General features: G+C 40.7%; 1 protein-coding gene and 1 long non-coding RNA gene across 5 annotated transcripts in view; one reads left to right on the top strand and one right to left on the bottom strand.

The window, feature by feature from the left end:
* AHI1 (Abelson helper integration site 1) overlaps positions 1 to 899 on the bottom strand; it is a 215,619-nt gene extending 214,720 nt beyond the window's left edge. For 2 of the 4 annotated variants that reach the window (XM_027085763.1, XM_027085773.1), the window contains exons 1-2: positions 732 to 899; positions 288 to 350 (exon numbers count right to left, since the gene is read on the bottom strand). The gene's annotated coding sequence lies outside the window, so the exon portion shown is untranslated. The remainder of the gene's footprint in view (positions 1 to 287; positions 351 to 731) is intronic. The other 2 variants (XM_027085784.1, XM_027085793.1) reach the window with 1 other exon arrangement.
* A 283-nt stretch (positions 900 to 1,182) lies between these two features.
* LOC113605828 (uncharacterized) overlaps positions 1,183 to 13,951 on the top strand; it is a 101,227-nt gene continuing 88,458 nt past the window's right edge. Inside the window, exon 1 of the long non-coding RNA XR_003427373.1 lies at positions 1,183 to 1,742. This is a non-coding gene — a long non-coding RNA (uncharacterized LOC113605828). The remainder of the gene's footprint in view (positions 1,743 to 13,951) is intronic.

Below are 13,951 nucleotides of genomic sequence, written 5' to 3'. Positions count from 1 at the left end.
ATATATTTAATTTCTCAGAGTGCTCATAATAAGCAATCTTCTTCCGGAACGCCCAAGCAGTAACAGCAATCATAAACGCAACAGGTGGAAAAACTGTTAGCATCCTTTTCTCAAAAGAAGGAGAAGCCATATGCTCCAGTCAGTAGATGTTTTCACAGTAATGCGGAAATGTAGCACAGCCATTTGGCAGGGATCCCTAAATAGTATACGTTTTCTTCTATTTGTATACATATCGAAACGACCCTGTTAATGTAACTATACTCTTAGAAACGTAACACATCTATCACCTTTTCTCAGATGTAATTAAGAAGGTATTTCACGGGTTCAAGATTCAGCACCAGGTTGACACCCTAAAAGGAAATAAACGTACGTACTTAGTGCGCATCTGATTTAAACGCTGTTAAACCAGAATCGGGAATAGGAAAGGCAAAGATTGCATTCACTCTTTCACGACACCACGCTCAGCGTTCCGGAGAAAAGGAGCCCAGGAATGGGAGATGAAAAGTTAAGTACGAAGAGGTAACTCTCGGAAACCCCATCCCTCCACTCTGCCGCGCTCGGCGGGTCAGACTGCAGTGGTGCAGGGAAGCCCCCGTCCGGCCTCCCCGGCCCGCCGCCCCCGCGCCTTAGGACCCGAGCAGCCCTCCACGCCACTGTCCCCGAAGAGGGCCACGGCAGGCCGAGCGCCCGAGCCCGGGCTCCCGCCACCAGCAGGCCTGCAGGGTACTCACGAAGAGGGCGCAGACCTGCCCAGGGTCCCTCCGGAGCCGACGCCGGGACCGTGCGGGGTGGGTTGAGACCCAGACGGCCGCACCGCCTCCCCAGCCGCCAGATACTCCGGCTCTGAGCGCCCGCTGGGTGCCGCAGTGCGGGCAGCGCGCCGCCAGTTGACGTCAGCGCCTGCCTACGCCGCCGTTCCCATGACAACCGATGCGGCGTCGACTCACCGCCGGGAACTCTGCCGGACCTCGGCGCCCCTCCGCGGCCCCGCCCCCTCCCGCGGCCCCGCCCCCGCGCTACCTAAGCCTGGGCCCAGAGGCGCTGCGTCGCGGCGTCTGCGGAACGGAGGCCGGGCGCGCACGCGCGCGCGCACCCGCCCGCGGGCCCTCAGGCTGCGGCCGGGCACGCGCTCAGGGGCCGAGCGCTGAACTCCTCGCGCCCGCGCGGGAAGCTCCAGGCCGCCGTCCTCCAAACAGAAAGAATACATTCCCTCTGGAGCGCGAAGGGACCATGGAAATGTTCAGGTGCTTCTCGGAGCCTGCTCGTGTCCCCACTGTCGCCCCGAGGAAGCGCTCTGCTCCTCAGAACTATAGCCAGCGCTGGGAAAAACGGGAGGTGGCAAAGCGAGATGGAGGCTGTGATGGAACCCGCCAAGGTTAGGAAATATGAATGAGGCAAAGAAACACTCTCGTCACCCCCCAGGCGATCGCGCCCACGAAATGAAACCTCCTTTTAAGCGTGGAGAATGCAGAGTTGTACTACAGACCAAATCTTAAGGAAAAAATTGTCCACGATTCATCTGGTGCTGAGTTATCTCACTATGTGTTTAAAGCAGAACAGCAACCCCCCAAAAGTCATCTTTTGCTACACCCAGTGCCCCCTCCCACCTTCTAATTTTTGCCACAGCGCCATCTTTAGCTCTGAGTCACCAGGGATGGAAAAATACTAGTCAAGTCACTCCCGGACTCTTGAATTTTCTGCAGTTGTAGTCACACACTAAAACCTGTTGCTTCGTTTGTACGGTAAGAGCATTATGCATATTTCTTTGGAGGCCTGCTTTTCCATTGCTATTAGCATCACCACACCCTACAAAGCATATCTCATTTGTTTCTCTAAATCCTGTGAGAAATTTCTCAAGTCAGTGAGAAATATTACCAATCCAATGGATGTTCATCTTTCCACTTAAAATCTAATTCTCTTTCTGGATCTCTGTCTTGGTTTTATCCTCCCAGTGTTCTAGTTAAATGCCTGTAGACCAACCTGAATGCCTCTTAACATCAAATCAGGTCCATTCTACCTTTTTAACACCACCCCCCCACCCAGGGTATAGTCTGTCCATCTTAACTCTACTGCCTCCTGCCAAGTTTCATCACTTCTCACAGGGATTATTGTGAGCTGGCCTCTTTACCAGTCTCTTGACTCCAGTTTTGATCGCTGAATTCCATTCTGCACACTGCTACCAGAATGACCTCACTAAAAATGTAAGTCTGATAATATCACTCTCCTGAAAATTATTCAAAGATGATCTGTAGGAGAAAGTCGAGTTACTTTGCCTAGGATACAAGACACTGCATCTCCCTGACTAGTTTCATCTCTCATTGCATTGTTTCAATTTTATGCTTTAGCAATATTGAATTACGTTTACCATGCAAAACAATCCATACCCTTTCATGCCCCAGTTCTTGCATATTGTCCCCTCTCCCTGAAGAATCCTTCCTTGTAAACTCCTACTTCTCCATGTCTCAGCCCAAATGTTGTCCATCCTTTGAATCTTAACCAGTTTGACTGATTTCACCAAACATTCCTGCTATATATCTGGTTATGCATTCGATACTGATTCTGTAAGTTATATTTTAATTGTTTGCATTATACCTTAACTTTCCAAGCCCCAGTATCTACCACAGAACATATCAAGTAGTTGGTACTTCATAAACATTTGTTGAATGAATAATAGATGACATATATTGGCTTTGCATTGTAGGTGTTTTATGTACTTTTCATCTGTCCTCACAACTGTGACGTAAGGACCCACTTTACAAAGAGAGGTTATAACTCTAGCTGCTCGTTATTAGACATTTTAATAACACATTCCCCAGTCTATCAGACTGGATGAGATGTACACCTGCTATCATCTCTTGCCTGGACCTCACAATAGCTTACAGAGGTATGCGCATGTGTGTGTGTGTGTGTGTGTGTGTGTGTGTGTGTGGTCAGGGAATGTTTCATAGCAGAAGTGACATTTAAGCAAAGACCTAAACAATGTGTAGAGTTGTCCAGGTTGGGAAGGGTTTCTGGGTAGAAAAAAATGGAGTATAATCCTCACTAAAAGAAAGCTTGGCATAATCCAAGAACCAGCATGGCTTACTGAAATGTTGAGAATGAGACTGGGGGCTTTTGGAGGAAGTAAGACAAGAGAGATAAGCAAGTTATGAAGAAACCCAGACAATATGTTGTGAGGTCAATGGGGTACCATTGAAGAGTTTTAACCATGGAGTAAATGGTCAACTTTTCATTTCAGAAAGATAACTCTGACTGTAGTGTAGAAACATGGATGGGAAGAAAGCAAATATAGATCCAGGAATATCAGTTAGGACGCTGTTGTTTTAGACCAGACCATGTAAGAGATGATGGTGGTATGGGCAAGGCTAGGAGCGGTCAGAACGGACAGAAGTGTATCAGTTCAAGAGATTTGGGGAGGTAGAAAATGTTAGGACTTGGTGATTGATTGGATGGAGGAATGAGTGATAGGAATGAATAGAAAATGATAAACTGCTTTTTCCCTTGCCAGGTGAAGAGGTGGCAAGCACGTCAGGGCTACAATGGCTACATGAAATGGGAGTGAGGAAATAAGTATATATATTGAGGTTAATGGGAGCCAAGTGTCTCTGACAGAGAAGGGAGTTACAAATAGGAAAAAAAGGAATTCCAGAATGACTTTTGTGGTAGTAGTGGATTGGAATTGGTTAAGTCAGTGTGAACTCTCGGTTTTCAATATATACATAAACACATACAGAAATAAGTATATTGAAATAAATAAGTTTTCAATATATACATACTTGTGTGTATGTGTGTCTCCTGTCTGTCTATCTATCTATCTATCTATATTTTTCTATCTCTCCCCTTGCTCTCTGTTCAAAAGGTCTAGGAGCATGATATCCTAGAAGCAGTGAGCACATAGAACCTAGATCTTGGTTTCTAAACACCATTCTCCACTAAAAGGGACTAGAGATGCTGGAGAAATGGCTGATTCAGAGCAGGAGTATGGCAAGTATAACATGACCCTGGAAAACCTTTTGGCACCAGAAGTTAAAGAAGCTCTCACAGAATGAGGGAACATATCAAGGGGACAAAGAAGTCAGCTTGAAGGGGCCCCCATTAGCCACATCTGGGTCAATCTGAGCATCACTATAATAATGTTAATAAATTATGATCCACTGAAGAAAATAAGAATACTTGAGTCCATGCTGACATAAATACATGAATTTTAAAAAATGGGGATAAAGAAAAGCTATTCCTTACATTAGACTGCCAACTAATAAATGTAGAGAGAATGATATAGGTAGAAACATCACCATTTGGCAACCATTATAGTAAAAACTGATTCAGGCAAGAATCATCAATGTATGCTAAAACTAGAGGGTGAGAGTTTTAAGAGATTATACACACACATATATATGTATATGTATATGGTAGGAAACCGTAGAACACACTTTTTTGATATTCCTGCCAAAAAATGCATAGCCTGAATCTAATCATGAAGAAAGATAAGACAACCCCGAACTGAGGGACATTCTACAAAATCATAGACCTGTACTCTGCAAAAGTGTCAAGGTCATGAAAGACAAAGGAACGTCTAAAGAACATTTTCGGTTTGTAACAGACTAAAGAGACATGACAATTAAATGGACCATATGATTCTGAATTGGATCTTTTTGCTATAAAGGATATTACTGGGACAGTTGACAAAGTGTGTATGGGGGTCTGTGGACTAGATGGTAGTATTTTAACAATATCAGTTTCCTGATTTTGATGACTGTATTCTGGTAATGTAGGAGATACCTTCACTTCTAGCAAATACACACTGAAGAGTTTAAAGGTCATGAAGCTTCATGTTTACAGTTTACTTAAATGGTTCAGAAAAAAAGCATATATAAAAATATAAGTCAATAAAAATATAAATAATATACATACAGAGAGAGAACAATGAAGCAAATGTAATATATCAACAATCGGAGAATTTGGGCAAAGATGTTCTTTATACTATTCTTGCAATTTTATTTTTTCTGTAAGTTTAACAGTATTTTAAAATTATAGAAAATGGTTTTAATGTACTGAGGTTTCTGGCTTAGGTACCTGGATGGAGAATGGCTAATTAATTAACAATGAAAGGCAGGAAGAGCAGGTATGGAGGAAAAGATGTTTGTTTTCAGTAGGATAATATATCCAGTAGGCATCTGAGTATGTAATTAACATATTCATGAGCCCCATTCACACTGGAGAAAGCTAATATGCTGCTTTCACTTCCATTAACCAAGAGTGCAAGACTGAGGACACTCTACTAGTACTAGGAGAGGCAAACAATTGAGTAGTAGTGGTGGTAATTATCATAAAATTGGCTAATCATTCATGAAAATAGATTTAGGGTATTCAAAACATTAAATAAATATAAATAGTGAATTTATTATAAAACAAAAATATGGTTGATATACAAAATATTTATCCCCAGTACAGGATTGCATTAAACCAGTTAGAACAGATGGTGGCCTTACTGCTTGTATTAGCTTGCTAGGGCTGCCATGCAAAGTACCACAGACGGGGTGGCTTAAACAACAGGAATTTATTTTCTCACAGTTCTGGAGGTTAGAAGTCCAAGGTTAAGGTGTTAGCAAGGTGTTGGTTTCTTCTGAGGCCTCTCTCCTTGGTGTGTAGATGGCTGCCTTCTCCCTGAGGCTTCACATAGTCTTCCCTCTGTACCTGTGTGTGTCCTAATCTCCTCTTCTTAGGACGTCAGTCATACTGGATTAGGGCCCACCCTAATGACCTAATTTTAACTTACTTATTTCTTTAAAGACTTTATCTCCCAAAATAGTCACATTCTGAGGTTCTAGGGGTTGGGATTTTAACATATGAACTTTGGAGGGTTAACTTAGCCCATAACACTGCTGGAGAAGGATTCTGGAAGCTTAACAGAATGCAGTGATGGGACCTTGTTTGGATTCTCATTCAAAACTAACTTTATAAAGACATGTCTTAGGCAATCCCAGATTTTTCAGTATGGGCTAAGTATTATACAATATTAAGGAATTTTTGTTTTAGATGAAAAAATGGTATTGTGATAATATAAGAATGTGATCATTTTAAGTCTGTACAGTAAAATGACAAGATGTTTGAGATTTGCTTTAAAATATTCCAGAAAAAAAAACAAACAAACAAACAGGTGGGGGAAAGATGACACATATCTATCTAAAGTTTGATAGCTGTTGAAGCTGGCTGATAAGTACCTGGTATTTTATTATACTTTTTCTTTGTGTGTTTGGAAATCTTCATAGTAAACGGGAAAAACAAAAGTAAGAAAACTCACGTTACAGAGAGTTTAAAAGACATAGAATCAAGGAGAAAGGAAAAAATAAGCAGTACCATTCCCAAAGAGACTCTCAGTTAACTTCTTTGGATTTTTTTTTTTGCAGTCTGTTTTCCTTGCATATTCTAATTTTGGTCATATCTTATGTAAGCTGTTTGTTTCTGCTTTCTTGAATTAACATTATGTTATACCTTTCCATGCAATTATACATGCCATATAAATATCATTTAAATTCTAACTTTGTTAATAATGTTCATATGTGCTTACAGTAAAAATTCAAACAATCATCCAGATGTTTATAATGTGGAAAGTGAAAGTCTGCTATATGTAAATCACTGGCAATAGTCTTTTATACGTTCTTCCAGACTTTCTTTCACATATATACTAAATATGCTAAACTATAAAGACAACTTCATACTATAGATTTTGTCCTGCCACATCGTTTTTGTGTTTATCATGTATTATTATTCCAGAGGGCTTTTTATGTCAGTAATATACATCTATTTCATTCATTTTAATGATTCATACTATGTTATTTTGACTCCAAAGTTTCTTTATCAATTATAATAAAAGTGCCAAATATGGTGGGTTTTTAAAATTAAGAGAACTTTTATTTAAGTCTTTCATATTATTATTAGGTTTATTCCTCAGTATTTTATATAATTTTAGTGCTATATTTAATGCAGTCAATTCTCTTAGTATATTTTCTGACTGGTGATTGCACATTTTCCTGCTTTTCCTCCTCCTAAGTTACCTTTGCTAGTTTTTGCTTATCTTCTTTACCTCTTGATATTGGAACATCCCGGAGCTAACCTCTTGGACCTCTTCTCTATACTTACTCCTTTGGTGATTTCTTCTAGTTTGTAAAACCCCATGGTCATACAGACTACTCCGAAAGATATCTCCCCAGCCCATGCTTCTCTCCTGAACTTCAGACTCATTTATCCAAATTCATGCTAGATATCGCTATTTAGATGTCTAATAGTATCTGAAACTTATCTTTTCTGACACCGAACTCCTAATCTTCCACCTCCTCAGACAAACCCCACTTGAAGCTTTCTCCATCTCACATAATGGCAACTCCATTTTTTTCCAGTTACTCAAGCCAAACACCAAGCACCTTGGAGTAATCTTTGACCTTTCTCCTTTTCTTATAACCCATATGCAACCTATCAGGTTAGTATAGATTTAAATCCGAATCCCATGTAAGAAAGGCCACATTTATAATTCAAAGGGGAGGGTTTTTTTTTCTCTACCCAAATTTTAGCCTAGACGTTCAAGCCCCCTTGTCTCCCTTTGCTAGTGTAGTCTTTTGAGGATTCCAGTTTTATGCAAAGATCTCAGTTCCTATGCTGAGCAAGGCCTCATCTCCTGTGTCTTGGGAGGCCATTACATTCTCGGACTACATTCAGGGTATCAGCAAATGCCTCGAGGTTAGACACATCTTCAGTGCCTGCTTACCACAGTTGTTTCAGTTCTCTCTTCTCTTTGGCCCTTGAGAATTTCATTTGCTTTTCAATGAGTTCAATGATGCAATTTAGTCAGCATTTCTAGCTGATTTTCAGAAGTTTTTTCTTTTTTTTTTTCACAGAATATCTTTGACATATTGGGTAAAAAGGAATTCCTTCTCTCTCAACTCTTAATACATGTTGCAGGGAATTTTATGAGTGAATAGTAATTATCTTGTAATAGTGATCGTCATTCAAGCTTAGCTGATGACTTGCTGAAGGAATTGAGCCTCCTTTGTAAACTTTCTGTAGGGTGGCATGCTAAGAAAACTTGATGAACCTGTAGATATGGGTTAGGTCAGAATTCACTGAGCTTCCCACAGTGTATAAAGCTATTTATAGATTTGTTGTCTACATATGAATACCATTTTATTAGGAGAATGTTTCGATTTGGGTCTCAGGGGGCCCCATGAAAAACAAACTGCTGCAGAGACTAAGGAAAGAAAAAGAAAAAAAAAAAAATTCAGCATAAACTGAATCCAGGTCTCTACAGCGGTGAGCACTAGATGGCAACAAATCGATATGTATCATTATTTGTGCCTAAAAGATCCCAGTTTAAAGATATGTAAGGCCTTAGGCACCCATTTCTTATCCAAACCACTTAATTTACTAATGTTTAATCTACTACTAGTTTGAATTTGTAAGAGTTGGTGAGATGCATTTAACACTAGGGCTGAAAATATAGTCTCTAGATTAATAAATACAGTAGAGAATGGTGCTTATACTACCAGAGTCTTTTTATCAACACTTACAAGAGTCCAGAGCTCTTTCCTGTCATTAAAGATTACTCTCTAAGCTTATCTTTCGTCTGTGACCAGAGACCCTCTGGTTGGACAAAAGGCACCTTTTGGACACTCATTCCTCTTCCTGAGTTATAAGACCTCTTGTGACTGCTAATGCTTAAAATTTCATCTTATTGTTCAAATGGTATCTATTTAGTAGATTGAAAACTAGCTTCATTTCTCTTATGAAGTGTGAAAAGAGGGGCTTCCCAAGCCCTGCTATGACTAATTACCAGGCCTCCTCTGAGGGACTCAGGTCAGATATCTCTACCGCAAGTGAGGAGGGACTTTCCTTGTTTGCAGATGTAAGATTATCTTGGTATACTTAGTATGTAAAATTTTTAAATACATAATTTAGCTTCATGATCCTATTCTTCTCTCCTTATCTAAGATAATTTATAACTTTATGTGTAGGGGAGCAAAATTTGCCATCCCAAAATGTCTTTTTGGCTTGGGGATTATTTCAAGCTGAAAATAATCAAGGCCCTAAAGACTCAGGAAGAACCTTTAACTTTCCCCCAACAGCCTAAAAGAATTTAGATGGAGGGCCTGTCCCAGCGTTCACCAGACACGTCTGCCAAGAGTGTGGACTAGGCGTGGTGAGGGAGACTCAGGCTGGGCTTAGAGATCAGAGTTCACTCTGGGTCCCATGTTTGCCAAACATTTGCTTTTCCATCTCCAGGTCAATTGCCTTCCTCCCCTTTGAGGTCCCAAGACACTATCCCCAACATCCTGTTTTGTCTTAAGCGGAAGATTGTATTTAAAGTGAGGGCTTTAGCCATTTTGGTAAGTTACTCGGTTCTCCTGGGTCTCTCCCGTGTATACATGTTATTAAACTTTTGTTTGATTTCATCCTGGCAATCTATGTGAATTTAATTCTTGGACCAGCCAGCAGAACCTAGAAGGGTAGAGGAAAATTTCTTCCTCCCCAACATATGTCTTTTAAAATGCTTAGAACAAATTATTATTAATGTGTTAATAGTACATAAAGACTTGTAAGGGAAAATGACAAATCCCTGGTTCACCACTTCCTTCCCAAAGTGCTGCCCTTGAGAGTAAACTGCTTTAAACATTTTCTGTATTTTTTTTCTTCCAGTGATTACCTCTCTCTTATCACCATTTCTTATTTTGTGAGTTTTAAATATTACCTTAATCTACTGCTAAGAGACAATTTAACTCATTTGCTTCACCTTCTACCTTCCTTAACCATCTCTTCCCAATAAGTCATATAAGGAGACAGTAGAGTATAATAGATAAGAGCACACACTCTGGAATCCCACTTCTGCCATTTACCAGCTGTGTGACCTTAGGCAAGTTACTCAATCTCTCTGCACCTTTTTCCTCTTCTGTAAAATGGGGAAAATAATAGTCCATTCCTCAGAATAACTATTTATTATAAGAATAAATGGATCAATACATCTAAAGCAGTAAGCAAGTGTTACTGTTATTTAATTCCTTTTTTGGTTATCTTTGTAAGTTTAAATAATATACATATTCCTTTTTGGTCACGCCGCAGCTTTTGGGATCTTAATTCCCTGACCAGGGATCGAATCCAGGTGAAAGCACGGAGTCCTAACCACTGGACCGCCAGGGAATTCCCCATATCCCTTTATTTTTGATCAACTATGTATTGTATCTCTTGTTACCACATCTTTTAAGATGAAGATACTGGCAGCCTTACACTTCCTTTTCACCGCCTCCCCCCTTCCACACCTCAATCTCACCTCCCATATTTTCCATCTTTTAACTGGATGTTCTGTTTTCTGGGACATTTACTCAGTTTTATTTTCTAACCATCTATTGAAAATTTTACTTTAATTTTACTCTAAAATCTGAGAGTTTTACGTGATCTCTAGTGTTTATTTTTATTTGATTTTAAATATTAAAAAGCTTACTGACTGGGCTTCCCTGGTGGCGCAGTGGTTGAGAGTCCGCCTGCCGATGCAGGGGACACGGGTTTGTGCCCCGGTCCGGGAAGATCCCACATGCCGCGGAGTGGCTGGGCCCGCGAGCCATGGCCGCTGAGCCTGCGCATCCGGAGCCTGTGCTCCGCAACGGGAGAGGCCACAACAGTGAGAGGCCCACGTACCGCAGAAAAAAAAACAAAAATAAAAACAAAAAAAACAACCTTACTGACTATTGTGTTAGTTAGGGTCTGGGCAGGGGACAAAAATTATCACACCAGTAATTTGAATTGAGAAACTAATTGTGAACTAAGTAAATTGTGAACTCAGTAAAAGATGTATTCACCACTAAAATGGGTAAAAGAGAACTCTAAGGTATACAGAGGTAGTACCTGCAAAGAGCTACTACTACTGCCAAAGTTGAGGGAATAGTGAATAAGGAAGGAACTTGGAACCTCCAGAGGATGAGGTCCAGAGGCGGAGTTTCAACTTCTGAGGAGGGGGCGTGGTTGCCACAGGGGCACACAGCAGGACCCCTGCAGGACCTTAAGAGAAAAAGAACATCAGAACAGAAAGCACCTTCCCCTCCGTCCTTACAGTGCACTCACAGAGCCCTCTATCGGCAGAGCCTACATCTAGCAGCGAGCCAAGCCCAAACGTTGACAGCAGAGTCCACTTTGAGTATCACAAGCAGGGAAAAGAAGGATGAGTTTGGAATGAGAGGCGATAAATTAGTAACTGGCATAATTATCTCTGAATATACTCGATAAACAGACTGCCTTCCTTTTTTTCGTTGTCTCCTGTTCCTTGAATTATTTCAGCTTTCTTTGTGGACTTTTTTCCCCTGTTTATTTCTGGCCTCTCTTTAATTCCAGAACCTTTAAAAACGGCTACAGTATATTCATTCTTCGTTATCTGTTAAAATAAGGCAATGAGTGCTCTATGGTTGTGGGCTGGGCTTACCAACTGATCAACCTTGCTTTAGGGTGTTTGGCTGGGGAACGGCCACATCAGCTGCCCTGCTTCTCTCGACAGTGCAATTTCTATAGAGAAGAATGCCTGGCTGCTGGGCATTCCCCCTGTTGGAATGAAGGAGTGGTGGGAGGGACAATTATAATTTATACTCACTTTATATTAATTCCCCCGTTTTAACTCCACATTCCACTCCTTGCTTCCAATTGCTGTTTTCTAATCTCCTCTGTATTTCTGCAAGGCCAATTTTCTCAGCTTCCTTAGAAACCACTTGCACTGATTTCTTGTGGCCGCCATGATAAATTAACACCAACTTGGTTGTTTAAAACAACAGAACTTTATTTAAAGTCCAAAATCAAGGTGTCAGCAGGGCCCCACTCCCTCAGAGACTCTGAGGAGAATATGTTCCTGGCCTTATGCAGTTTCTAAAGGCTGTTGGCATTCCTTGGCTTGTAGCCACATCACTGCAGTCTCTGCTCCTGTCTTCACATGGCCTTCTTCTCTCTGTTTGTGTAATCTCCCTTTGCTGCATGCTTATAAGGATGCTTGTCCTTGGATTTAGGGCCCACCAAGAACATCCAGGATGATCTCCTCATCACAAGATCATTAACTTAATTACATCTCAAAGACCCCTTTTCCAAATAAGGTAACATTCACAAGTTCTGGAGATTAAGACATAGACATATCTTTTGAGGGACCACCGTTCAACTCACTATAACACTCTTCTACCTGGTACTCTCTTTAAGAAATTTGATGACATTTCTTGTCTGCTGATGACCTACTCTCTGTCTTCTTTATTGATTTTGAGTACATATTCATATATAGTACATATCAATATACGTGTTTGTGTGGTATGGGTGTTTTCTTTGTTACCACGTCCTGGATTATTAGGAAGAAGAGGTGATAAATGTGTGTGGTCAGTTCATAATGTTGACTTTGGCATATATAATTTATTTCAGAAAAATTTTTATTAGGTAGTCTCTGTATAAAATCAAATTAAGCTAAAGTCTGGGACACACTGAACAAATAAGCCTGTTTATGTAAAAAAGTTCAATCAATAGTTTGTTTCTCTCTCTCTGTCTCAATCTTTTTCAGCCTCTTCCATCATGACTCCCCAAATATTCAAATCCTTCATGTTTCCAATAAGCATTCAGCAGTTTATCCAACACCTCCCATTTAAGATAGGAACCAAATAATAAAAAGGAAATGTTATTACCTTATGCAAAGCTAATCATTATTAGCTAGATATTTTTCTAGCTGTTTTTTTTTTTGGAGCGGGGGCACACTATGCAGCATATGGGATCCTAATTCCCCGACCAGGGATCAAACCCATGCCCTCCTGCAGTGCAAGCACAGAGTCTTAACCACTGGACCACCAGGGAAGTCCTTAGCTGTTATTTTTTTAAAAATATTTTCAGTTCTTTCTCATGATTATGACTTTAGTTTTCTTTCTGACTACTGATAGCAATAGGTGGCATACATGCTGCCCACATCAACTTTGCTGTTGGCCAGGATCACTAATAGTCATATCATTTGTTCTCAATAAGCCTGGACACAGATTCAGAATTGGTTTCAATGCAGTATTCCTGCAGTCATTACTTATTTATTGGAGCTGGCATGTAAGTTGAAAATTGTTTGCCATCTCTGCTCTAAGCTCTCTACAGATCTCATGACTTTTATAATTTATCACTGTAGATCACTCCCAGTGTTATAATTTTGATATATCTTCTGCTCTCACCAATCAGCTAGAGAAGGCAGTGCAATGTAGTCAGAGGAGCACTGGATTGGGAGTCAGAAGGCTTGGGTTCTAGTTCTGCTTCTATATTAATTACTTGTGTTGTATCGGATAAATTATCCTTCTAGATCTCAGTTTTCTCACTTGAGCGATAAAGCAATTGGACTATGATAATTTCTAAGGTACTTTCCAGCCCTGAAATCTTTGGGGGTTTTTTTGGGTTTTTTTGTTTTTTTTGCTGTACGCGGTCCTCTCACTGTTGTGGCCTCTCCCGTTGCGGAGCACAGGCTCCGGACGCACAGGTTCAGCGGCCATGGCTCACGGGCCCAGCCGCTCCGCGGCATGTGGGATCTTCCTGGACCGGGGCACGAACCCGTGTCCCCTGCATCGGCAAGTGGACTCTCAACCACTGCGCCACCAGGGAAGGCCCCCTGAAATCTTTTAATGTCAAGCACCCCACTAGATATTTGCACTTAAATGTTCTATCATTACTGGAAACTCAACCTGTCAAAAAACCCAATGCTCTAAAAGCATGTTTGCTTCTTAGATTCTGTATTTCTAGTAATTTGCATTCTAAACTTAAATCTTTTAGTTACTCTTTGTTCCTTTTTAAAATTATCTTTAATATTTTATCTATCACCAAGTCCTGTAAATTCTCCCTTGGAAGGGCTTTTGCAGCTATCTCTCTTATTTTGCATATCAGATCACTGTTTTGATCCAAGAATTTATGTTCCCAATAAACTTGACCT

The sequence above is a fragment of the Aethalodelphis obliquidens genome, unplaced genomic scaffold, assembly GCF_003676395.1.
Source record: "Aethalodelphis obliquidens isolate GAN/ISIS:26980383/991018 unplaced genomic scaffold, ASM367639v1 scaffold3, whole genome shotgun sequence".
Lineage (NCBI taxonomy): Eukaryota > Metazoa > Chordata > Mammalia > Artiodactyla > Delphinidae > Aethalodelphis > Aethalodelphis obliquidens.
The sequence above is the reverse complement of the archived record's forward strand: the minus strand, read 5'-3'. Positions and strand labels throughout refer to the sequence as shown.